Genomic DNA, 27,644 nt, shown 5'->3' on the forward strand with positions numbered 1-27,644 from the left:
GTACAACTGTTCCTGAACAAGGATAGCCAAACCACTGTAGTCCATCCATTGGTAACTGCAAGGTTGGATTACTCCAATGAACTGTATGTGGGGCTGCCCTTCGGCTTGTTTTGGAAGCTCCAGCTGGTGCAGAATATGGTAGCCAGATCGCTAGTGGGAGCACCTGGCCAACAAGATGTAACAAAACTGTGAAAACATCAGCACTGGAGGCCCATCTACTACTGAGCCAGGTTCATGGTCCTTGTATTAATTCAAAAAGCCCTGAGTAATGTAGGACCAGGGTACCTCGGAGTCCACCCCATCTCAGTCATCAGCCACCCAAGTGTTATCAGCCAAGTATTCAGCCGCACCTTCTGTTTCAACTTTTAAATGCCTGCTGGAAACTTTTCTATTCTGTCAGGCTTATATGGGCAATTAAGAGTCCATATTTCCACATTAGTTAACTGGCTTTTATTTAATTTTCTTATATATTGGTTTTATTGTATTGATTAATGTATAATTGTTACAAACCACTCTATGACGAAGTCCCAGCTGCATGGAGCGCCGATGAATATTCACCTATACATTATCATTAGGCACTCTTTGCAGACATCTATGCTAAATAGGTGGATTTTAAGGTGGGAGCTGGGATGCTCTCAACATCAGGACAGGGTCAGGGATGCAATTATGCTTCCTATTATTAACATGGAAGTCCTACATATGTATAATGTGTGAATAGGGCCTTAGTCTAATGATTGATTGATCTTATTGTGGTTGTGATTTCCATGTAGTGTTGAAATATAGGCCACATTTCTGTTTCCATAGCAGCCATTTACACATTTTAAAAATATTTTTTTGAAACTAATGTGGTGCTCTGATCTAAGAGTTCCTTTTTATGTCTGTTTTGCGGGATCTGTGACAGCCTTTGAAAACTGAAATGCAGAGCCAGATCATGTTTTTGTTTCCCCCCTCCAAAGCATGTGTATGTGTGCATGTGTGCACACACACCTTCATTTGTTTATACCTTGAATAGTCACTTATGTGGTTTTGGATTTATTTATTTATTTATTTATTTATTTTCTATATTAACCTTTGTTTGATGATCACAGGGTGGTTTACAATATAAAAACACAAAAATGCATACCATAGCAAAAAAAACATTCTGCAGAATGTTTTAATAGAAGTGTTTCACTTTTTAAAAAATAGGAAGTATTCTTCAAATACGAAGGGTGGTATTCAACGAAGTTTTGCTCAAAACAGACCCACTGAAATCCAAGAAGCCTAACTTAGTCATGTTCATTAATTTCCATGAGTCTGCTCTGAGTAAAACATGCATGAGTATAACCCCAAATAGTTGAATAGCATGAGGCTTTACTAATGTATATACACATTACTTTCAACTGTCCTGTTTTCACAGCTGTATATCCTTTGAAAGAAAAAGACTGTAACAATGAGATGCATGTGCTAGATGGTTAGCAGTCAATATTTTGAGGAAAATATGCCTTTTAGATAAAAATGTTCATTAGTATGACCACCAGGAAAAAAGATCATCAATAATTTGATGTAGCTCATCCACTATCCAAATCATTATTGTCAGAAAATCTATTCAGGATCATAGGTCATAAATCTAAAATTATATAGAGTATGAGGAAAGAAGACATGAAGAGGCAGACTTGAGGTCCGCATCTAGTTAATATGACTATTATTTTACACCAACATGTCTTCACTTTGCTCAGAAAATAATATACTGCTATCTGTTAGCTCACATTATAATAATATTTATAGAAATTCCAGGTACCTTTACTATGAATTTTAATGTGCTGCTTCCTTCAGATGGTAACCACCCTTATTTTAAAACCACACACCATTTGGCAAAGGAAGTTGCTTAGTTATCACCACAAATAAGCTGTGAAACTTATTTTTAATTATAGCTGACATTTCTGAGCATACAGCCTGAAGCGCCTGTCTTACTGCAAAAAGATGTCACTTGACAGCTCCTGAGAAGGAACATACACAAAGTTCCAGCCTTGGGTACATAACTTAGCACAACCAGCAAAGTTGGTCTTACTTCGAGTTTAAACCTATTTCTGCAAGACCTAGACATTGTCATAAATTTGCAGGTCATCTGCAACTGTGTGTGTAGTAAGGGACATATTTTGTTACAGAGTAATTGTGAGTGGCCTGGAGAAGTAAAGTAAAATTTGAGGATATCGCCTTGACGGAAAACCAATTCCTGTGGCTATTTTCTTATCCATCTATCTATCATCTATCTATATCTATATCCCACCATTCCTCAATAGAGCTCAAAGTGGTGTGCAAGGTTTTCCCTCTCCCTATCTGATCCTCACAACACCCAGAGAGCTGGGTGGGAAATAGAATCCTAGTCCAACAGTCTAAAACTACACCATACTGACTCTTAGTTGATTACATTCAAGCAACGTATGCCATCTATGTAATGTGAAATATGATTATTGTCTTGCCTTGCCTGCCTTTAGGAAGTTTTCAACCATGGAAGGGGCATAACACATAGGGATGCGGAGGAATCTGGCAAATGTACAGTATTTTTTGCTCCATAAGACACACTTAGTTTTTAGAGGGGGAATGCAAGAAAAAAATATTCTTTAAAGGAAGCGCTGAGCAGAGCCTATATGTATCCCAGGCTCTGCTCAGCACTCCCTTTCATGAGCCACGTGGAACGTGTGTGCGGCATTTGCAGGCTTTTCCCTGAGGAGGGAGAAGCCTCCAAGATCTGCACACACATTCCATGCAGCTCTTGGGGGCTTTTCCGGGAGGTGGGGGAAGGGACTGACGGGCTGTCCTTCTCCCTCCTCGGGCAAAAGCCCTCAAGAGCTTATCCATCTATCTATCATCTATCTATATCTATATCCCACCATTCCTCAATAGAGCTCAAAGTGGTGCAAGGTTTTCCCTCTCCCTATCTGATCCACGCGGCTCTTTAAAGGGAGTGCTGAGAAGCCTCCCGCCTGCATTCACTCCATAACACACACACACACACACATTTCCCCTTACTTTTTAGGAGGGAAAATGTGCGTCTTATGGAGGGAAAAATACGGTAAATTTTGATGTTGGCTCACCTGATCCATCCTATCACAACCAATGTGGGAACTGGATTAGATGCAGAACCAATACAATCCGGATTTTGTTCTTGGATGTTAGTAGCAAACTGCCAGGAATCAATATCAGGAGTCCTAGTGGAACCATAGTCTCCCCTGCTCTGTTGGACCTCATGACTGCTAAAGTAGGCTAGGTCCCTTTAAATTAAGAGGGTCGTCTCAAAGAAGGTAGAGCCACTTAAGATAAGAGGACCTATTTTAGCTCCTATTTAAGGCAGATTGACCACTGCTGAAACAGTTGAGCTCTGCTGTAGTTTGAGCCAGGTGTGGAGCTGTCCAGGGTGCCAGCTCAGTGGTAATGTGGGTTTCTATAAAATATTGGGTCAGATCCAGCTATTCTTGGCCAAGGATAGCTAGGCCACAGAGATCCATCCATGCATTGCCAACCTTAAGTAATGTGCTCTATGTAGGTCTGCCTTGAAAACTGGGCCAGAAGCTGCAGATTGTGAAAAATGCATTAGGATGCTAATGTCCAATACCAAGATGAAAATCTACCAGAAGTGTGTGTTGAGCACGCTGCTTTATGGAAGTGGTTTGTGGGCAACTTAGACCCATCAGGAGCGACACCTCAGTGCCTTCCACATGTGCTGCACCGGGGAGATTTTGGGCATCACATGGTAGGACAGGGTCTCAGACAACAATGTGCTCTCTCAAACCCACATTCCCTGCATGTGCATGTTGGCTTTTTGCAGTATGGTAGCGCTGCAGAGAGCTTGCTGGGGAGACCATGCATTAAAAAGGGACTCAAAAATAATTTAAACAAGGTTTTAATAAGAAAAACAAAAACTCCTTTTACACTAAATACATAAACAAACAAACATGACCCAACCACCAACCCATCCCCCAGGGGTAATGGGAGAGCTAGGTGCTGCTCCTTATATACTACACCCAATTGCCAACACAGCTTAATCAGTACAACTCGGCAGCACCTGCTATGTTTCACAGCTGTAAAGCTGGGTCTCGTGATCTTGCTCTGGCCCTTGCTTTGGCCCCTTAAAGACATACACATCGGGTGGAACAGTGATGAACCTTTACATTTAAAGAAACCATTCAACAGTTTGCACTCCTGTCTCAGTAATGTCTATGCTGGCTTGGTAATGTCCACAGAATGGAAGATGGCTTCAGGCCCATTGGCAGACCAACTCTGTGTTTCAAATACGTCTGCAAACATGACATGAAGGTTGGCAACATTACGCCCCTGCCCATGGGAATCCCTTGCAGACAACTGCAGTGCCTGGAGACAGTTAGGTCATGCATCCATAGCATTGACCAGATGAGGAATGACCACTGGGAGGAGTGCAGAGAGAAGAAACACCACTGTACATCTGCAGCAGCGCAACTTGAAACTTTCATCTGCCACAGCTGCAACAAAACAGGTCTCTCCTGTATCTGTCTCTCTACAGCCACAACAGGTGCTGTAACCCTCCAACAATTTTACTTTGCCCCCTAAGGCACACTCCTCCAATATCTCCTGAGTCAGATGGATGTCAACTAAGTGGTTGCTAATGGGAGCAACTTACCATAATCACGTCATCTCTACTGAAAAGGCAGCACTGGCTGCTAATCTGCTATCAAGCCGATGTCCTAACACAATTGGGACCAGGTTACTTAGGGGACACCTGCTCCCATATAAAGCAGTGCAGCTAATGAGATTTCAGGATGTGACCCTCTTGGTTGTGCCACAGCCTGTAGAAATACATCAAGCAGCAAGCAAGATGGTCATAGCTCAGTTAAGAGAAGGACTGTAGCTGTGTGGTAGAACATCTGTTTTGCATGCAAAATGTTCCAGGTTCAGTCCTTGGTGCTTCCAGATAGGTTTGGGAAATACTCCTAGAGAAAAACTCTAGAGAACTGTTGCCAGCCAGTGTGGTAATGCTGGGATAGATGGACCAATAACCTGACTTGGTATATGCAGTTTCCTATGTTCGTAACTGGGGAGAGGGCCTACTCTGTAATGTCATTCAATTTATGGATTGGATTATAACCCCACTTGGATTATAGTGGATACCAACCTTGTTGAGTTTTCGGCACCTCCTTAAAACACATTTATTCACCCAAGGGATTGGGTGTCTTGCTGGGATTCAGATTCAATTGATTGGCCCATACCTTTCAGGGCGATTGATACCTGGCCTTTATAATTGTTCTAGCTGTTGAGTTGATGACTATATTTAACATAGTGAATTTTTGTCAATGCTAAATTTTGTTCATTGGAGTGTCTTTGGGATTGATATGGAAGGCAGTATGCAAATGTTTAAGAAGTAAATAAAGTCACCTCCACTGAGCTCTCCTACTGCCTGTGTCATAAAGCATAACTCTTAGCAAGTTGGCTGCCTCCAGCACTGTGTTTTGAAATGCCAAATGAAATTAAAAACCCAGGGAACAAACTGGCCAGAACAGTTTTGGGAACATTTATAATGACAAGCACTATCTTACCTGAAGAAATTTTTGAAAAGGAAAAAAACACCACCACAGATTTTCCAGATTTTCTTCCTCTGTCTCCACTGTAGATTTTACAAGGTGACCTACCTCTTAACCTCCATTCCCCACCCTGCTTCTCTCCCCCTGCCCCTAGAATAATATCTGCATTAAGGCATAATGTGGAAATCAGTTGTTCATGTCCTAGTATGTGTCACACTAATTTGCTCCTTGGGAATAGTTTTCTAACCTTTTGTATTAATTTTCCTTAAAGCTAAATGAGACACTCTATGCATTTGTTCTTCAGCTGACTGCATTGATAATTGTGCAAGTGTCTGAACACATTAAGACATTTTGCAGCATTTATACATTCCAAACACACTACTGTTTTCTCAGTGCAACTAAAAAGAGTTCGCTTTTGGTTTATGATGGTTTCCTCATTAAAGTCTAAATTGTTTTGGCAGCTAGTGCCTAAAACAAAACAGCTACCTGGCAAGGATAGGCATTCTGTCATGTCACACAAAGAATATATAAGAAAGCAAGAACATAAAAATTGCCTTCCAGTTGTAGGCCAAAGCAGCGGCAGAAACAGCCAGTATGGTGAAGAGTGCTGATATATTCTTCTTTGCTCTCCCACAGCTAAGATGTTCAGGGATAATAGGCCACATAATCTGGCATTGTTGGACGATTGGAAGAAAGACATGACTAAAGGCTTGAGGTCTAGGGGAGGAGCCTCCAAATCTCATTCTATTGGCTGAGTAGGGCCATGTGACCAACCCTCTCACTCCTTCCTATGGAAACAAAAACTCTCACATCTTTCTTCATGGAAACCTGTGGAATTCAGGAGCAATATTATGGATATGTTCTCCCCCCAGCCCTGATCTATCCATTGCATGCCTACATTACCACCCACCTGTCCACCTGCCAGGTTGGACAGAATGTGTGAATTCCACCCAAGGCATAAACCCCAATGTGAATACGGGGGGGGGGGGGACACAGACTTTGGTATTTCAAATTTCAGAGGTGCCCTGTGGAAGCCCAAAATTTAGCATGCACACACCTCTCACCTTCCTTTCTACTCAGTTCACTACATCCTTGTTGCTATACCCCTTAGTGTTGGTGCCCACTATGGCGGAACCAGTCACAGTGCCCTAAATCAGCATCTGGTGCATAGATTAAAAGCAGTGGGTTTTTTTAAATAAAAAAAATCAGGTGTTCAAGAAGGAAGCTACATTATTTTAGCATATGTGAAATAGAATTTACATGCAGAAAACATTTTAATGTTCTGTTCTCCTGTGAACATACTGGAGCTAGTGAGGCTGATGCACCAAGTGGGCAGGCCAGATATTGGTACTTGTGCTTTCCACAACCCAGTGGCTGGATACTGTCTATTGTGTTCGGGAATGTGCTGCATGACTCTTTCTGTTGTGGCTCACTTCTAATTCTTTGGTGGCTCCCTGACTGCGGGATGATCTCTATAGGAGGGACATCTGGCACCATCATTTTAAACTTGGAGGCACCAGGTGAAGATGTTCCTGCTTTCATAGGCATTTGGTTCTTAATTGGGAACATATGGTGTGATAACTCTGCCTGTTTTAGTAGGACGGGGTAGGATTTGTCCTTTTTGTAAGCTTGGCAGACATTTTGTAATTGTTTTCAGACATTTTATGTAGCCAATGACAAATAAATATCTAAATAAATAAATAACTCTTGTTGGCATGCATAATGCTACCATTTTGCTCATCCACTCCTGCAGTAATACTGAGCAGCTAGGTGGGGCTTGCTGAGCTAAGAGACTTGAGCTAATGTTTGCAAGTTGAAGATAATTCAATCGCATTTGCTCTGTCAAATAACAGTCATTATAGGAGTAGTCCAGAAGATTTTCCTGGTATACATCAACACTGCATAAGAAGATTATGCAAGTTGGCCCTTTTCACTTGCCATTTATGAAAGGGCACTTACGGTACACTGGAATTAATTGCATATGCAGGAAGGCTTGCATGAAACACTAATACTCATCACTTTAAATGCCATTATAAGCTTCACTATCAAGTGTATATTTTAACATTTTCAGTTCAGGGGGTAAAGCATCAAGCTCAGTGTGGTTGTGTATAGCTGTTGTGCCAGTCTCAATAGAAGTGAGTCTCAATAGAAATGAGACTGGCACAACAGCTGAACAAAACCACAGTGAGCTCGTCGCTTTACCCCCAAAACTGAATATTCTACAGGCTTATATATATTGCAGCAGGTGTGTGATGATTGGCTACAAAGTTTCTCAACATCATGCATTCTGATAAGCACAGATAAAGCAATGCACAAGAGAGCACACAATTCTCCCACCCTCCCCAACAATAAACTTTCACATGATTGGGGGGAGGTATCACTGAAAATAAGAAAAAAAAATGCCAATATCTAGCCTTTGCATTCAAGCACATCCGAATAGTCAGGATAATTCATATCAATATCAGCTCTAACAACACTGAAGCAACACTTAGAGACCACAGCTGTGCCATTGTTCCATGACACCAAAGGGTGTCATACTCCAGAATTGCCATAAAACCAGGACATTCCTATGAAGCTATTCTCCTTTTAGAAAAAGGCTTGGGATATCCGTGTGAGTGAACTCTGGAAATACAGAGATGATAACGAACAACAACATCACTACTTACACAGACTGAAGAAGTATATACAGTTGCATAAAGCAGTCTCGTCTCCTTTTTAAGAAAATACGTCACAAATTGTTGCTTTAAAAACCTAGAAAGCAATCAGCACTTCACATCCTTTGAATGGAAATGGGGTCAGAATTGATCTAGATAGTCAAATTTATTATTACATGCAGAGAATGTACAATGAAATGTGATTAGAGCAAGTGAGCCCATCAGTCCCTCGAAAAAGTGCAGCCTGGATGAGGGGAATCAATACCACTGAAAGCAAAATTGGAGGGCTGTCAAATCAACTTAATTCCTATTTTCTGAATGAGTGGAGAAGGATCGCCACATGCACTTGCCAATAACCAAATTAGCTTACTTTCAGCTCAGCTGCTGAGTCGATCCCCTATACTAGTTAAATACCATCACTTCTCAAAATGAGAATTTTGCTACATACCTAAATCTGTGTTCACAATTAGAAATCGCAGGTACATTGTAATGAAAAACCGATAGCCAAACCAGGCCGTGGATTTACTGAATACTAATCCTGATTTATTTTCATGAGAAATACTAACTTCTCCAGATGGTTACATATCAGCAGACAAGAATATTTAAATGGTAATATTATGGGATTATTGAAATCAATATGATTTCCTAGTGTTCCACTTCAGAATGAACATTCCTGGATTTATTTTCACTTTAAGGTTAAAAATGCTTCTTGGGCTATAATTCGACACCCACCTACCTGGGAATAAGCGCCATGAACTAAATGGAGCATTACTTTTGAGAAGACATTTACACAATTGTATTTGCAGAATTAGAATGACTTGTGTATAGCCACATAACACACATGGCTGATAAATCATTCTTGGATTAGCTATAGCAGAAAAGAAGTGAAATATGGGAACAAATCTGAAATCATGGCTAAAAGTGCTTAGAATTTACAAAACAAGCAGAAGTGACTCTTGACACAGAAGCAGTTATGCATGAGTAAGACCTTTAAATAAGAAAGTTGATGAATGCAGGTTTTCAGCAGCATTTATGCTTAGATCAGAGGTTTTGACAGTAACAAATGTCTAAGGCAGGCATAGGCAAACTTGGCCCTCCAGATGTTTTGGGACTAAAACTCCCATCATCCCTAGCTAGTAGGTCCAGTGGTCAGGGATGATGGGAATCATCCCAAAACATCTGGAGGGCGAGTTTGCCTCTGCCTGGTCTAAGGCAACATCTGCACTATAAATTAAAAGCCATATAATATCACTTTAAGCACTCATGACTTCCCCCAAAGAATCTTGGGAACTGTAGTTTGTTAAGGGCGCTGTGTTCTTAGGAGGTTCCTCTCCCTACACAGAGCTATGATTTAGTCAATTGTAGCTCTATGAGAATAGAGGAGTCTCCTCATGATTCTCAACACCCTTAGCAAACTGCTTTGGGGGAAGCCAGAACTGTTTAAAGTGGTATGATACTACTTGAAATGTTTATCCTTTGGCTAATTAAACAATATATAGCCTTTTAAACTGGGGGGGGGTGTGTATTGTTTTTGTTTGTTATTATATTGTGTCTTTTTGTGTTTTTATACTGTAAAACGCCCTGTTATCCTCGGATGAAGGGCAGTATAGAAATTTAACAATTCATCATCATAATCTTCACAGTGCAAATGGGGCCCACTTCCATTTTCTGTGTCAGAGGTGGTGAGAAAAAGCAATGCATGCAGCCGAGACATTCCCATTTCCAAGTAGCAGTTGGATCTGCTCCTGCTTTAGAATACTGACCCTTGTTGTTCTTCAAAGTACTTTCCTTAAGCCTTTTCCTTTAAACCATGTGGATGTGGGGCTTCTTTAGCTACAGTTACCACCACTTTTCTGTATGCTTCATCCTGAACCTGGATACTCATTCTGGAAAAAACCATGACAAGTGCCTGACAAACATTCCTTCTCTTCTCTGTGTTATAACTCTGACATCAGGAGCCAATGGTCACTGACTTGCTGAGGAATTTTGCCAACAGCAAAGTTGAGAAGGCTAAGAAAAATTATCTAGGATGTTTTTCACACATCTCACCACAAAGTTTTGCTTATTTGGAGGGTTCTGTTCAAATAAAATATTGATGGGAACTTTGAAGGGCGTTAAATGCATTTTATAAGCAGCAAAAACAAGAAAAACTCTCCCCTTTGGGTAATGTAATGACATCACTCCACAAACACTCCTCCCCTTCTCTGATTTCATCAGCCTTACATAACCCAGCAGGAGACATTTTATGAATCTACTGCATGTCCACTTCAGGCTCTGAGCACACAGAGTTTGATCTGCTGTGAAATTGTCTATTACCCAATAAGTAAAATATTCAGCAGCTGTGATGTTCTGTAGATAGACTTGAGCCCAGCCTTGAACCTAGACAGCTTTCATCATGCCAGTTGGATTGAAGACACTGAACCCAAGAGATCCTGTGTTCCCTTAATTTCCCCTTTGAAAACTATATGAGATGGCTCATTTGCATAGAAAAGCTTGCCTTGAATATATGACATTCAGTTTTCTATAGTAAGCGATTTTGGGGTAGCTGCTGGATCTATATCAGTTCACTGGGGGGAAAAGGCAGGGAGAGAAAATTAATAAAAGATCTGACTAGTGTAGCCACTGTCCACACCACCATACAGGTGACCTGAAGGCTATTCTTTGAGGATCGAATTGCATTTTTTAAACAATTAATATACAAAAGGTTCTTTATCACAAAATGAAGTAGAGGGATTTATTAAAATTTGAACTACACAGGTGGTATGTTTACTTTCCTAAGGTCAAACAGATGACTCTAAAGGCTTTTCTTTTATATTATGTGTGACCTTTTTTTTTTGCTTATTTGGGGTCTTGAAAGAAGCAGCACTGAACTAGATAATTAGCTTGGCAGAATTTCACATAGTTGCTTTATGGGCAGAGATAAAGAGTGGCAGAAGGCACCTGTTGGCGCATTGCCCTACAACTCGTCCTGTTCAGTAAGGGTTTTTTTTTATGGAAGTAGGTTTTGAAGCTGAGTCCTTCTGCTTCAAAACAAAGAGCATCTGTTTTCAGTCACAACAACATTGGGAAATGTGGCTTTAGAAAAAGCACAGAGCTATATATCAATACTGTATGCCACAGTTGGAAGCAACATAGCTCTCATTCATCAATGGCTGGTGCCTTCTTTTCATAGGGAAATATTTAGAGTGTGGCCCACACCCCTCCTATAATAGGAATGGTGGTGTAAATCATGTGAGGAAATAATGATGCTGTTAAAGCACCTTCTAGTGTTCCTTGTTGCCAAAGTGACCTTTATTTACCACATTTGGCTGAGGTACAATAGGGGCATATGAATTTGTTTGAGTTTAATTGAGACTACAGATTAAAAAGGGAACAAGAGAGACTCTAAAGAATTTGTGTTGAGGATTTCCACTACACTGCAATATTTACAGTGCCAGAAAGTAATGCTACAGTATAAGACTTAATTGGAAACACCTATAGGCAAGTAGAAGGTTCACCTAATGAAGTGAAAGAGGGAATATTTCTTAAGCTGCACTAGATGTCTTTCCAAAGGGAAGCTTATGCTCATGCTTATTTTCACTTTAGACTTTTGACATCATTGCAGTCCTAAACAGCACAAACTTTGAAGTTCAGCACAGAACATATTTTTATACTTCTGAAAATCTTTCTTTTTGTAAATGTATTTTAATGCATTGTTTTAAATGTTATTACTTAAAAGCCTGTAAACTGCCTTGAACACTGAACTGAGTCTAAAACTTAATTTAATGTGTATAGGAGGACACATTGCACAGATCATAAGTCCATGGTGCTGTGAGAGAGCGTTAATGAAGCCCAAAGGTATTGCTGGCTGATGGTTCAATCTCTCTTAAGTCCTTGGGCAAAGGCAGACTTTTCATCTTCCTAGCTAACAATGTGATCTATATTTGTGTATTCAGAAAGAGACCATAGACTGCTGGTGAAGGGACTGAGAAAATTCAAGAGAAAGAGTTCTGGAAGTTCTGGAAGCATTTTTGGGTGCTGCCTGATTCTCTGGACATCTCATGGCAGTGAATTCTCAGGCAGTGAGTTTCAAGCTGTGCACCACCACTCATGCACAACTTGTATATTTTAAAATAAATTCAAACATTACAAAACACCATAAGCCATCAGTGACCCGCTTCTAATGGAAACCAAACCTAGGCAAGAATTGCTCTTCTGGAATTTCTCACCACTTGGGGAAGTAGGGACGAGAATAACAATATATTTTGACCCTGGAACACAACTGGGTTTCAGTGGTATGATATCCCTATCCACATTGCATTCTTTGAGAAGTGGATGCACTCATGGGCTTACCTTTACTACTCTCATTGCATGTCACTAAGAATGAGGTATCCAAATTTTAATGCCTCATATATTTTGTCAGCGGTAGCGGTGTACTGTGCCACTTTGACCTTTCTGATTGGCTTGCCATTTCAGTCCTTCCTTTTATAGCCTCATTAACCTGTAGGACAGAGGTAAAATGGCCCACCAATCAACATACAGCTTAATGAAAAGGTCAACTGAGTCCACTGCATTTAGACTCTTTTACAGAGTCAAGGAAATATAAAAATGTGGCCTTCTAACTCCAGAGACAAACCAATGGGATATGAACAATGATGAAGTGACATCAGTCCATTCTTCTGAAACATAAGAGTAACTCTGGTAGAATTGTGGAAATAGTGTCTTAATAACGAGGTATATTACCATTTTGGTGTCCTTTTCATTTTGATTCCTATTGCTCATTTCCACTTGGAGATGTAAAATGTAATTGCAACATTGTATTTTGATCTTGTGAAGTCACCTGCAAAATGCTACTTTTATGGATGCAGACAAAATTGTATTATCTGCTAAGAAAAAGACCATATAGACAGGGCATACCAAAGGTTTCCAAGTTTTCTTATATGCATAACTTTATAATGAACTTTATTATTATTATTTCATCATCATCATGCATTCATAGTGCCTATATTGCTTGCATTATATAGTATTAAATAAACATGTTTTCAATTTTTCTCATATAGCAAAGAGAAAAGGCTAGACTAAACTTTACTCAGTTAAAAGTGGTTTTTTTTTTTTTAAATGAAAGTAGTTTTAAGACAGCAAACTTTTGCTGACAACCTCTTGTGATCCTTGTGGAATATTTTGGAATGTTAATGGAGTGACCTGGCCAAATTCCAACAACAGTAATTACATTCTGTCTGCTGCACTGGTTTTTCTATCCAGTTTCAGCTGAATAATGAATTCTTTTCCTCCTGTCCTAAATGGTGGCTGATTGTTACTCTGTGTGTTGCTAATAGCTGTTAAAGTGTACCCTGGAGACCCCTGAATCCAGCAAGGGAAGAAATGTCTATCACAAACAGTGAATACAATGAGTATGCTCATGCTGCAACTTTTATTCCGTCACTTTTCTACTTCAACCTTTCCTCAGTGTTTTCTTAACAGTGCCAAATTTCACTTTAGCATACTGACATTTTCTTCTGAAACCAAGCATTTCCTCCCTGACTGGCCAGTTTGCAGAGGAAGACAAGCTTGTAGAAATCGATCTTACAAAAAGAGAAAACTAGGTATGATGTTCACTTCCTTTTCTTCCCCTTTAGGGTTCAGTATAGTGGCTAAAATATGCCATTCTGTCTATAACTCTTTTAAACTATGGTTTAAGCATAAAACACACAGTGTGCAGTGCATGCCGCTGAATCCACAAGTGTTTCACCCTTGCTCCAGCCATGCTCTCAGGAAACCAGCTGTGGTTGCCTCAGCATTATATCTGAACCTGGGGTTATAGTATGGTTCTCTCAAAACATACCATGTGCTGCAACCAAGGTTTGTTCTTGGTTTACTGTTCATTGGTTTGTTTGGGGGTGGGGAAACAAACCATTAGCCCAGGTTTGGATGTAATGCTAAGCCAGACCATGGTTTGTTTCCTGGCATCAGCAAGAGAAAGAGAGGAGTGAAGTGCCAGCAGTTTCAGCAGCATGCAGCACGTTTCCATTTAAACTATAGTGGAAGGGACCTTAGAAGTTATCCAGTCCATCCCCATCCCTCACAGCTCAGTACAGAATCTGCAAAGGAGGATGGAACTACAGCACCTCTGCTTAGATACCTCCAGCAAAGTAGAGACAATGACCTGCCAAGGCAGGTCTTTCACTGTAGAACAGCTCTTACTGTTATGTTTTTCCTTATGTGTAGGCGAAATCTACTTTCAGTGTGGTGTCGTGGTTAAGAGCGGTAGATTTGTAATCTGGGGAACCGGGTTCACATCCCCGCTCCTCCACATGCTGGGTGATCTTGGGCTAGTCACACTTCTCTGAAGTCTCTCAGCCCCACTCACCTCACAGAGTGTTTGTTATGGGGGAGGAAGGGAAAGGAGAATATTAGCTGCTTTGAGACTCCTTCGGGTAGTGATAAAGCGGGATATCAAATCCAAACTCTTCTTCTTCTACTTCCCTGCCATTTCCACTTGGCCTGGATCTCAAGCTCAAATTTAGACACTGTTTTGTTTTGTTTTGCAACCTGTTTTTATGTACATCAGACCTGTGTCACAATGTGTCAGCTCAGAACTGCAAGTTTAAGATATCTTATTTTGGTTTTGTGTTGTCATTTTCCTTTTTTTAATCTTTACCCTGGCTAGGGGCCTCAAAAGCAGGAAGTGGCCTAGGCCTCTCTGAATCTCTGGGAGGGCTTGCCTCCATATGAATGAAACGAGGACTGCCATGAATGTGAACTATGATAAAATGCTGTGGTTGAACAATGTTTAATATTGAAGGACTCCCTTCCTTGTATAAAAAGGTTACAGAAAATAACACTGAAAATTTACATATATTTCACTCAAGGTCCTTAAAAAGAGCCTCCATGGATTAATATTTTTAACAGCATCTAGAATTGTTTGTTATAGCTCATATATTGATTTTAGAAGTAGGGAAAGCTGGGTTCCCCCACCCCGACATTCTAACAATGGCCTTTTCATAGAACAGGATTGAGTGTTTTGTTTGCAGCAAATAATTTCCCTATCTCTACTACGGAAAGGAAAGTTGTATAAACATGACATTATCAATTATCTCTTCAAGGGCCTCCAAATGACAGCACAGAACATTGCATTCTGTAGATGGAGTTTTCCTGTAATAATTAAAATGAAAATTATTTTGGTTTTGCTTAATTACCTGAGTATATCTTCACACTCACTAATTTGATGGTGTAATTGCAACTTTCCGTCGAACATAAATAATAATGTGGGTTGTCAAAATAACAAAGGAAAATGTTTTGCCAATTGTTTAACAGGAAGAAATTGTATTTGTCTCTATGTGTCTCTCAAAAATAATTATGGCATACCTCTCTTTTATTATGCAGATTTGCCATCTCACTTTCTCAAAGTTTTTTTTCTTCTAAAAGGGAAAATGAAAAGCTGGAACTTGATTATGAACAACAAGGGTTTCCTTACAGCCAGGATTACTCATGAAGCCAAAATGGGAAGTACTTGAAGCTCTACCTAACCTAAGTATGAGGCTGAAAGACTAGTTTTGTCTGTTTGAATCTGCCTAGAGAAAAACAGATTCTATGCTTTTTGGACGACTTTGTTTATAATGTTGGACTTCAGCTGTAATGTTATGGCTTTTAGAAAATAATTATCTTTTGTGGGAAAGTATAAATTCCTGTCTATCTGCCTACTTGCTTCCTACCTGCTCAGCCTACATATTTGTAACTAAACACATATTACATTTTTTTTAAGCAGTTATAAAATTACATAGTATAAATGAAGTAGAAAGATGGAGGTGTTGTTTCTTTTTTTTTTTTGTCACCAACTTGAATAGCATTCAGGGAATGCACTAAAAATACCTGTATAGATTGTGAATAAACTGCAGTGTTGTGAAGAAGAAAATTTCATGTAAGAGTGTAGTTGTGTTATAAGAACTGTTTGGTTTGCAAAGAGTTAACCAAATAAGGAGAAAAGACTTCTAATAGAAGCCTGGGAGTTATAATGTGTGTGTGTGTGTGTGTGTGTGTGTGTGTGTGTGTGTGATCTTCAGTTGGAAATCTGCCCAGAAAGAGAGAGTCTGGTATAAGTGACATAGCTGCTGTTTCTTTGGTAACTTGAAGATTTTCCATTATGACAGTTGGAAGTAGAGCTCCGCTTTTATAGGGGTCTGTTGTCAAGGTCAAGTTGTGATAGAAGAAGTTGTGATAGAAGAAGAAGGTCAAGTTGCGATAAGTCCTTTAGTGGACATTGTGTTTAAACTCATTGGTTCTTAGTTGTAGGTTTCAGAGAGAATCTTGCCAAGGGTTCCGGCTGGAGATAACAAAAGGGCAGGCACAGTGTTGTTTGGAAGAGAAGAGCTGGCTGTAGAAAGACTGAGGAAGCCACTTATAAGAGGCTGAAGGTGAGCCTGAAGATAATCTGGACCTGAGAGCAGCTGCCACTGCCAAAGGAAACAATCATAAGCCACAGTAGGGCTGAGAGCTACAGTAGGAGGCAACCTACCTAGATGTGGAGTTTTAAAAATATGTGACTGACTAGGCCACTACCCACCAGTGTATGTGGAGAAGCTGTAGGATTAGAAGGTTAGTTACATATGTGAATACTGTCCTGTTTTGAAAACCACATGAAAGGAACAGATCAGCAGAGGAACAGAGGCCTGCGTGATACAAAACGTAGGGTTCTTGAGGTGGCAGTCTGCCAATGAATAGCTAGACTGATATAAGAGATGAATCATGGACTCATAGAATTGTGGAGTTGGAAGGGACCCCAACGGTCATCTAGTCCAACCCCTTGCAATGCAGGAATCTCAGCTGAAGCATCCTTGACAAATGGCCATCCAACCTCTGCTTAAACACCTGCATGGAAGAAGAGTCCACCACCTCTAGAGGGAGTCAGTTCCATTGTTGAACATCTCTTACTGTCACAAAGTTCTTCCTGATGTTTAGTTGGAATCACCTTTCTTGTAATTTGAAGCCATTGGTTCGAGTCCTACCAAGCAAAGCAGGAGAAAACAAGCTTCCATGTGATAGCCCTTGAGATATTTGAAGATGGCTATCATATCTCCTCTCACTCTCCTCTTTTCCAGGCAATACCCAGCTCCTCCAACATTTCCTCATAATGCTTGGTTTCTAGACCCTTGAACATCTTGGTTGCTCCCCTCTGCACATGTTCCAGCTTGTCAACATCCATCTTAAACTGGGGTGCCCAGAACTGGACACAGGACTCCAGGTGGGGTCTGGCCAAGGCAGAATAGAGTGGTACTATTACTTCCCTTGATCATGACATTAGAGTTCTGTTGATGCAGCTCAGAATTGCATTAGAATGAGCATAGAAACCCACACAATCCTTCTTTGGGGGGGGGGGACATTCAGTTCCAAAATGAGCGACCATTGCCAACTGAAGAAAACAAGCAGGGCCCCTTAACAACATATGGGGCCCTGCTCCATGTTCCCACACTAATAGAAGTGTGGTGGATGTCCATGAGAACAGGTGCTTTTGGTAGAGACTCAAACTCTATTAAATAGCCTTCCTAGAGAAACTTCTTCTGGCCTCAAAGCCGAGTATTTTTGGATGCCTGAAAAACTATGCTGCAAAATTCAGGAAAGTGTGAATTTAAAAAGATGGCTATGTCTTGGTTCCCATATCGTTTTGGAATGTGTTAATTTTTTAAAAAAATGGCTTTAAATTTAACTAAATCAAATTTCTCCCTCATTCCTAGAATAAAATGTGCTCACAGAAAACTTTTGTGAGAAAGAAATATATTTACATATATTTGACTGGTTTTCATAATAAAGTCTGAACACAGGATTTGAGTTCACAGAATATAATTTTTTTCAGTGAGAAATGTTGAAGCTATCTGCTTTACAGAATATTCTGTTTGACCATTCAGATCAGGCACATCTCAAAAGCAATTTTATCTGGATTTAATTGTCTAATTCTCAAATCACTTTCCCCCTAAGAATTTATGAAAGTGGTATTTTTTTTACAAGAGTTCATCTTTATTCTTTTGTAGATGATGGCATAGATAAATCCGTAAGCCCTCTGACACTGAAGTAATGTCTTTCATAGTGTGAAAAGATGGAAAGAGTTATTTCTTAAATCTACGACCTTGCTATCAGAGAGTCCCAGTCATTTTCTGCAGTGAATCTTTTTTAAAAAGTTGTCCTTTCATTATTCCTTTAAAGACTTTTTCCTGAACTCAAATTAATTATACTTGCAAAGCACAGTGATGGCTCTATCAGGAAAGAGTAACACTTGCATTTCCCTTCTATTTAATCCAAACCTATCAATGCCCAAATGGGCACAATATGCTAAAACCCCTGAATAATGGACACATGAATTACTCATGCAAGGAATTTGAAATGCCTTACAATTCACTCATATCTACCATAATTATTTACAACAGAAAACATAATGGAAATGTATTCAGCAACATCAGTGATGGCACATCAAATATTTGTGGAAAAGGGAGATCACTGGGGGCAGAACATATTGATACAATATGAGGTAACAGTGAGTGGTTTACATTAGAGCCCAACTGTTTCTTTTCTCATAGAGACTTTCTTTATACTGAATTGGGGAAAAAATGAATTATGGGTTATAGAGAACACAGGAAAATGAAAACCAGCTGTGGTACTAAAAAATACAACAAATATCATTTCAAAAAGCAAATGAGATTGGGGCATGCTGCAAAAAACACTCATTCAATGGTAGGGGGTATTACATAGTTAAGGCCAGAGCATATTTGTGTTAAATTTTATATATCCATTTTTTGAACATTATTTAGCCCAACCTATAGCCTAAAAAGGGAAGTGGGTGGCGCTGTGGGTTAAACCACAGAGCCTAGGACTTGCTGATCAGAAGGTTGGTGGTTCGAATCCCCGCGACGGGGTGAGCTCCCGTTGCTCGGTTCCTGCTCCTGCCAACCTAGCAGTTCAAAAGCACGTCAAAGTGCAAGTAGATAAATAGGTACTGCTCCAGCAGGAAGGTAAATGGCGTTTCCATGCACTGCTCTGGTTCGCCAGAAGCAGCTTAGTCATGCTGGCCACATGGCCTGGAAGCTGTACACTGGCTCCCTTGGCCAATAAAGCGAAATGAGCACTGCAACCCCAGAGTCAGCCATGACTGGACCTAATGGTCAGGGGTCTCTTTACCTTTACCTTTATAGCCTAAAAACAAAAGGTGGCAGACAGCTAGATAACTGATGATCTGGTTTGATTTTCTTGTCATGTATTGTACTGTGATTTGGTCATTAAGAGCAAATAAATTTGCATTTCGTTGCTTTGTCATTATTATTATACCATTAAAACTGTGCTAAGCAGAGTTTTGATTAATAAGCAGAACAACAATTCACCCTTCCTGAGTGCTCTCCTTTCCTGGCACCAATTTAAACATGTTGTGCAAACTGAAGAAATGGAAGGATAGGGATCACATGTTTCAAATCAGCAACTACCTAGTAGGTAAAGGTACCTCTGCCCGTACGGGCCAGTCGTGTCCGACTCTAGGGTTGTGCGCCCATCTCACTTAAGAGGCCGGGGGCCAGCGCTGTCTGGAGACACTTCCGGGTCACGTGGCCAGCTTGACGAAGCTGCTCTGGCGAGCCAGCACCAGTGCAGCACACGGAAGGTAGGAAACAGCAATACATAGGTAAATATATTGGTCATTGGTCAGGCTTTTAATTTCAATGCTTGATTATAAAAAAAGAGGTAATATCCAAGGGTGGAACTACACATATATATTGACTACTTTTTGTAAACAGCCTTGGAAGTGTAAAACAGCAGCAAAGCAAGACATATTTGATGGGAAACCAGTGCAAATCCTTTTGTCCAATTGGTGCCCTGCAGCTGTTTTTGTGTGTGTTAGGGAAGTATGATTAACAGATCATGTAGTTTGGTCTTTAGTTTATGCTAATCAATCTGAAAGAAAACTTCATTGGGGATAAATTGGAGATCTGAGAATAACTTTGAAGATTGAGGGAAAGAATGGAAAAGGCTGAAAAGCTGCAGAGCAGATTGTAAGGGATGTAAGTGTGGCAAATACTGTAACTGAAATGGCTTAAGACCCATGGCGTCTCTCTTCTAAATCTGAAACAGGCTCACATTCTTTGTAAATTAGCATCTGCCAATTCTTATTTCCCCTGCTTTAGGCTATTGAGGAGATATGGAAAACCACCTGCAGTTTCCCCCAAGCAAGATTAAGCTGTTCACAGTATGAAATGGCAAGGAAGAACTTCTCTCAGCCCTCTGCCTCCCTTCTCAATCCTACTGCTTTCTCCTCCTAAACTGAAGGAGAAATGAATTATATTTTCTTCCTCCTCTGTTGCCTTATTATGTCTGTTGTTATAATTTATACTGCTGTTCATTAACTTTTGAACATGTCCAAAATCAGTGCTAATGATTATCTAGGGCAGGCTTGAGATGACAACCATCATTTTGAAGCTGCTTCATTCACAACAAAATGTGTTGCTACAACTCAGCAAAAAGGCAAGCTCTTTTTTGATAGCTGACAGTGGTTTAAAGATGTTCTTTGCAGAATTTTTAAAGGTTATGGGGAATCTGATATTAGACATGCATAGAATTGCATGGTTAATAATAAATCCTATTGAGTTTCATGGGGCTGACTCCCAAGTACAGTGGTACCTCGGGTTACATATGCTTCAGGTTACATATGCTTCAGGTTACAGACTCCGCTAACCCAGAAATAGTACCTCAGGTTAAGAACTTTGCTTCAGGATGAGAACAGAAATCGTGCTCCAGCAGTGCGGCGGCAGCGGGAGGCCCCATTAGCTAAAGTGGTGCTTCAGGTTAAGAACAGTTTCAGGTTAAGAATGGACCTCCGGAACGTATTAAGTACTTAACCCGAGGTACCACTGTAAACATGCTGATGACTCAGTGAAACAAAGTTTCTCCTTAAATTACTGGGTCTAATGAAGTTTTAGTCAATAATTCACTGTTTGTCAGCAGTATGTCAACTAATGTGTGCAAGGTGCATTCTAATTATCTCTAACTTACTCTTATGCAAGTGTCTAATAGATGAATGTACAAAATGTACTGCAACGTGCTACCTTTACTATGGTAGTAAGGCATGTGGCTGTCTACTGCCAGACTCCATCTGTACGTTTGTTAAATAGAATGATGAGGATAGCCCAAAAAACATGACATCAGTTTACAAAGTTATGTCAAAAAGTCAGCTGAGTTTGTGTCTTTATAATGATCTGGCCCTAATAGCAGTGCCTCCTCCCTGTCACAGCCTTGCTTACTGAGGTTGCATGGCTGCAGCAACAGTTTCCATCAAGATAAAATGAGAGTTTTGCATGATCTTGTTGGAAGCTGCTGCTGCAGCCACATGATACGCAGTGGCAGGGATGGAAGGAGTTTTCACAGGGATGCCGCCCTGCAGTATTGCACCATCTGAGGCAGTTGCTTCAGTCCACCTTCTAGGTGGCAGCTTGCGGAGCCTCACTCCCCAGGATTGTCCCCTCTTTTCAACAGCAGTTGAGTGAAGGGGACAATCCTGATATCTAACATTTTTTCACACTGCTGTACTTATTGGTGTGAATGTAATTTAGCATGACTTGGTGGCATATAGGTACTGCAGTTTGAAAAGGAGGTTAGAAATTGGGACAGAAGCATTACCATTAGAATCAATAAAATTAATTCAATAAACCCCATGTCTGAATGCAGCCTTAGACAATAAAACAACAAAAATATTTAAATCCTCATGTGCATTTCTGAAATACACATTGCAACAAGGAATCATATTAAAAAACTTTGACCAGTGTAAAAAATACTGATATTGTGAGATTGTTATAGTATAAAACCTTTCTAAAGGTTCAAGAGCAAGAAAAATAATTAGCAACCAGCTTAGACTGCAATTAACCTCACTTACAGGGGAGAAAGTCACAATTAATTCAATAGCACTTACTTCTGAGTAGACATGGTTAGCATTGTACTGTAACTTCTGCAAAATTGCTAATTGTACAGCACTATACACAGCTATATGCATAGACAGATACACATAAAGATTATGAAGAGCTGAGCTGACAAGAAGCATTTTAAACATAATTATATTATAAACAAAGAGCGCTGTTATCTAGCTAGATTCCATTGTTAAATTATTTCTAATGCTTCCTACCCCACCAAGTGGCTGAGAGTGTTACTTTTTATCATTTTGCAATGTGCACACTTCCAAAAAGGATAGAGAAATACCAGACGTTTCCATAGCAACTAAAGCTAATTCTTTCCAAATTTAGATATGAGCTTTAGCACTGAATCCCATACAAGCTTCCTTTCATATGCGTCTTTGAGCTAGGACAAGTTTTATATCACAACTTTGGTCTGCAGACCTAGAAAAGATTGGGGGGGGGGGGAGGAATCTAGAAACTATGTTTTGGAGAACATTTACATCAATGAAATATCATACTTGCATTTTCAGATGTTCTATGCAGCAGCTGCATTTAAACATAACATTAAACCACAGTTTAGTGTCACAAGAACAAGGCTATGAACCACCTCACCTCCTCCAGGGTGGCTACCAGGAAATCAAAAGTATCTGTTTCCATTTTTTACTAACCCTAGTTTGATGTTTCATTCAAACCAGGAACTGAAGTTAGTTCAACTATGGTTTATCCAAACAAACTAGGAATTTGGCTTGTTTGGAGAACCATCTGTGGGACTCCCAGGTGACATATTGGCCATTGGTGTCCCACCTTGTTTCTTTTATTGTTTAACATCTACATGAAATCACTGGAAAAGGTAGGTCTGGAGTGAGATGTCATCAAAATGACACTAAGCCCTCTCTCTTCTACCCATCTCAACCCTGGGAAACTGTTGAGGTTCTGATCCAATGCCTTAGAGCAGTACAGTGGTACCTCGGGTTAAGAACTTAATTCGTTCTGGAGGTCCGTTCTTAACCTGAATCTGTTCTTAACCTGAGGTACCACTTTAGCTAATGGGGCATCCTGCTGCCACCGCGCCACCACCATGCAATTTCTGTTCTCATCCTGAAGCAAAGTTCTTAACCCAAGGTACTATTTCTGGGTTAGCAGAGTCTGTAACCTGAAGTGTCTGTAACCCAAGGTACCACTGTAATAGACAAAGGTGCATGTGAGCTGCTGTCAGGGACTGAGTAATGATGGCTAGATTCTGAAGAGTGGACACCAGGAGAAGGGGGGTTGGATAATGACTTGGAAGAAGGGATAAGTGAACTGGGGGGAAGCTGTAACAGCCAGTCAGAATCAGGAGAAGCAGCAGGACTGGACAGTGAAGAACAAGTGAAGGGACTCAGCTAGATTAGTAAAGAAAAAACATTTTATATGTGTTGTATTTGTGATATAACACTGTGACACCAAATGGTGCTGTGGAGTCCCGTCTTTCCCAACTGGATTTCCCTTATGCGTTTACAACGCGTTTAACTGAAACACTTCTTTGATGTGTCTATTTCCAGCCCAGGAGGAGAGAGAGATAGGTCAGGCTGGTGGAGAGTCAAGGGCTTCTACACCTCCTCCTCCTCCTCCTGCCCCCTCTCCTGCTCCACTGTTTCCCAGGACCATAAAACAGGATTGAACCAGGAAGAGCAGAAGGTTACATGCAGGTCTTCGCCTGCTTTTCGCCTGTAAGTACGCAGAAAATGCTGAATAAACCAAGGAAAGTTTGTATCACTACTCTAAACTAAAATGTCCCCAATTGAAAGTTAAGACTCTGAAAAGGACATACACACTGGCTTTTGGAAGTACCTATCAGAATATAAATGGTTAGCATATTAATATTATTTTTCAACAAATTTTAAAGATAATTAAAATTACAATTAATTGGAATACAAAGCTCCTGATCCAGCCTATTGAAATCTGTTACACCTCCCCTCAACCCCCATATAATGTCTACAAGGATCTTCTGTAATGGGAGCTAAACTCCATGATGCTCTAGGCAGAAAACATGGCCTTCACAAATCTGAAGTAAAAAGGACTGTGAAATATGTCCCAACTCTTTTAAGTGATACATTAGAGAACTATCTCAGACACTAATAATAGTTTCAAATTAAGGAAGGACTGGTAGACTATGCCAAGGGGAAAGCTCCCATCATAGATAATAAGGACATTTCTGAAACCAGCAATTAGTGCTGTACATTTCTAGTAGGAGTAAAGAATGTAAAGTGTTTCTAAATGGGCTTCTCTCTGTCTCTCTCTCTTTTTCTCTCTCTCCTTTTGTAGGATTAATGCTGATGGAACTGCACTTATCCTCTTCATACCTTGGGTGATGTTTATGAGAGGAAGGGGTTATCATACCAATTGTCCTTTACTCCCAAATGCTAATTACCAGAGAAAAACCCAAAGTCAGTCATTAAGGACTTTAATTAAGTGAGCCTGCTTCAGACTATTTAACATTTAAAATATATCTGCATGCTTCATATTATATATTCCTGTAAGTGCAAGGAGAATCCAAAAGTTGGTCACAAAGACATGCAATGTATCTAATATAGCTCATGTAGCATTTTGCTACGGAAATTGTTTTCACATTTCTCTAAAGAGAAAAGGGCACAGAACAATGTGTAACATTTTAATGAATCTTATTTCAAGAGAGCATAAATCAACCTTTTTGTTTAAAGAGATGTCTTGCTGGGGTGGGGGGAATTACAAAGAGGGAAACACATTTTAATAGCACAGGGAGAACACACCAGCAAGTAATATATATTTAAGAATACAGTGCAGTTTGTTTATTTTATTTAAAGCAATCTACTCCACCTTTCAGGGCACATTGACCTTTGTATGTAGTCCCCACTCCCTATAGCTTTACATCTTGGCTGACTGACTTAATGCAATCAGTGGAAGATCTAGGCTGTCCGAATTCAATTAAATTTCTATGACAACATAGTTATCAACAGGATTGTTCCAACTAGGGAGGTGCAGAATCCACTTCAGGAATTGCCTGGAAGGAGGTGCCACTACAGTGTGAGGACTCCTGACCACAATCTGTTGCCTTGAGCTCCACTGAAGGGCTTTGCATGGAAAGGTGGATCTAGTAGAGCACAGCTGGTTCTGGTGCACTGCAGCAGGTGCCACAGCCATGAAGTCCAATGGAGGGTGAGTGGTGGGGCATGCCAGATTTTGGTGTCACACAGGGCACCACTGAAATTTGAGTCACCAAAATCCACTACTGGTGCATGGGTTATTCCATCTTTGGTGGTGGCATATATTTTACAGAAAGAAACTCTAGATTGCTGTCCTGTAATGTATCTAGTGCTGGTATACAGTCACAGAGCATATTCAAGTGAACAACTTAAATGCTCTGTTCCTAAGATGGCATTGTTCATAGTGTGCCATTTGTAAAAGGACTTGAGGACTCATTGGCTAGCAGAATGGGATGCGGAAGGAACACTTTTGTATATATATCAAACTAATATTCCTGAAGATAATTCCAAGTCCATCCTGAAATTGCAACTCCCTGTGGAATTCAACAGTTCTCTTTCCAGGTTATAGATGGAATAATATTCCTCTATTCACCTCAAAACAACTGGGTTTTGCACACAATATTTTGTGTACTCACAGAACCTGAAGGGCTTTTGCAAGCACACAAATAATGCCCACCAAGACCCTCAACTGTCTCTTTCCCTGCTCCACAAACTAAGATGAGAGAAAAAGGCCTGTGAAAAGGGGGGGGGGGCAGTGATGAGAGGGAACCCATTTATTGCTAGTTGGATATGCATCTGATCTGTCTCCCCAGCTGCTGACATTGAAATGATGTTTCTGAACATGCAGTGAAGCACTTTAAACATAAAAATAAAATCAGGAAATTGTAGTTTCAACTTCTGTAACAGGGCAGACACAGAGCCTTCCCAGCAAGTTAAATGCTACATTCTACCACTAGTTACTCCCCCCCCCCTGCAGAAACAAATGTAAAGGATTTGTGCTTTCCCACCTTAGTATGTGAAAGTGGAAGGGGGAAGGCTAATGAGGCAGGAAGTGAGCCCCATTTCATACCTCACTGTGACCTGAATGGGTCTGGACTGGACTTCTGAGCCTCTGAATGGAGGGATGGGAATCACTGGAAAACAGGGCCGCCAATACACAGGTATTTCTTTAGGATGGAAAATGTGCAATAGGGCACACAATGCTGAGTGACTGCTCACAGCATTCATTACTGCTTCTGTGAGGGTTTGTTGGAAGACCTCCATGGTCCATCAGGACATCCTTTGGAAAAAAATTAATGAACTCAGCTTCTAATCTCTTGAGGGAAATCTTACTTATCATTAATGGAAGTGAATAAGAACAATTTAAGCAATATGGTGACTGACATTAAAATTAAAGGTTCAGGAAAAATGGGGGGGGGGGAATGTCAACTTCATGAAAATGTGTGTGCTAAAAGAATATTTCATCTACAAATAACAATGGTAGAAAAATCCACATCATATGATGGTGTAATGAGTGTACTATGTCAATATGTTTCTATATTTACCTCTATGCTTTAAAAAAACAACACCTAATCTGTAATGTACCAATAGTCTACTTATTAACTGAAGGTGTACTTTGGAAGCACTGAGAGGAATATGTTACTAAATTGAAATTCAAATTATATTAAACTGTGCTATTGATTGCACATCACATTCTATTCTTTTGGAATAGTAGAAAAATAGTTGGAGCTATTCTTACAACAACAGAACATCATCACACTTCATAATTTAAGTTAATGAATCAGTGTTAAAGTTTGAGTTACTTACACTAGAGAACCTAACTCAGAAGTGGGCAGGCTGTAGAATCAATATTAAAGTTTTGTCCTGCACAGTAGCCATTGCAACTTGAAGAAGGGATAGTCATCTTATCTTTAGGTCATCTTAGCAAATGCTTGCCTGACCAGATTAGATTAGATTTCCACATGGCATCACCCTTTTTTGGACCCACTTTAGGATTAAGCTCATGAATGTTTCACTTGCATCTTTCCTTAACTGGCTCTTAGCCCAGCCAGAATTCTCAGAGTCTTAAATGTTTCTTCAATTAGCTTGCCAATTCATTACTCTTATTGGTGCAGTGCCATAGATAGCAATACATTATCAGTTATAGCAGTAGCAAAGAGGAGAGTTGCCATGAGGAGGAAATTATTGCTAATTCCAGTTGGGTTAATTGTAGGGATGGCATTATGTCCATGGAAATAGTTGTAAATGTAATTCATAAATGTGTTATCTATAATACTCCCTTGAGGATCCAATGGCTGCCAGCTGCTGACGGCCACAGTGCAACCCGGCCTCTTCCTTATGCATTTCTCTTCTCCCATTTTATTCTTCACCTATGGATTTCCTAAAATCCTACATTCTTGGCATATCTTTGTTAATTTCACCTCTACTCAATTTCATTCTCATACTTTCCACCCAAACTTCTGCACTTTGTCCCCCACTTTCCTCAACCCTTTAATTCACTTTTTTCTGTTCTCTGGTAAACTCTGACAATCATAGGAATCGCTGAATGATAGAATTGTAGAGTTT

At 40.1% G+C, this 27,644-nt stretch overlaps 1 protein-coding gene across 17 annotated transcripts in view; it reads right to left on the minus strand.

Annotated features, from left to right (window-relative positions):
- The window catches only part of ROBO2 (roundabout guidance receptor 2), an 835,262-nt gene that overhangs the window by 610,053 nt on the left and 197,565 nt on the right, over window positions 1-27,644 (minus strand). The window lies entirely within an intron of this gene.

This window comes from Podarcis pityusensis, assembly GCF_964106645.2.
Source record: "Podarcis pityusensis genome assembly, chromosome: 4".
Taxonomy (NCBI): Eukaryota; Metazoa; Chordata; class Lepidosauria; order Squamata; family Lacertidae; genus Podarcis; species Podarcis pityusensis.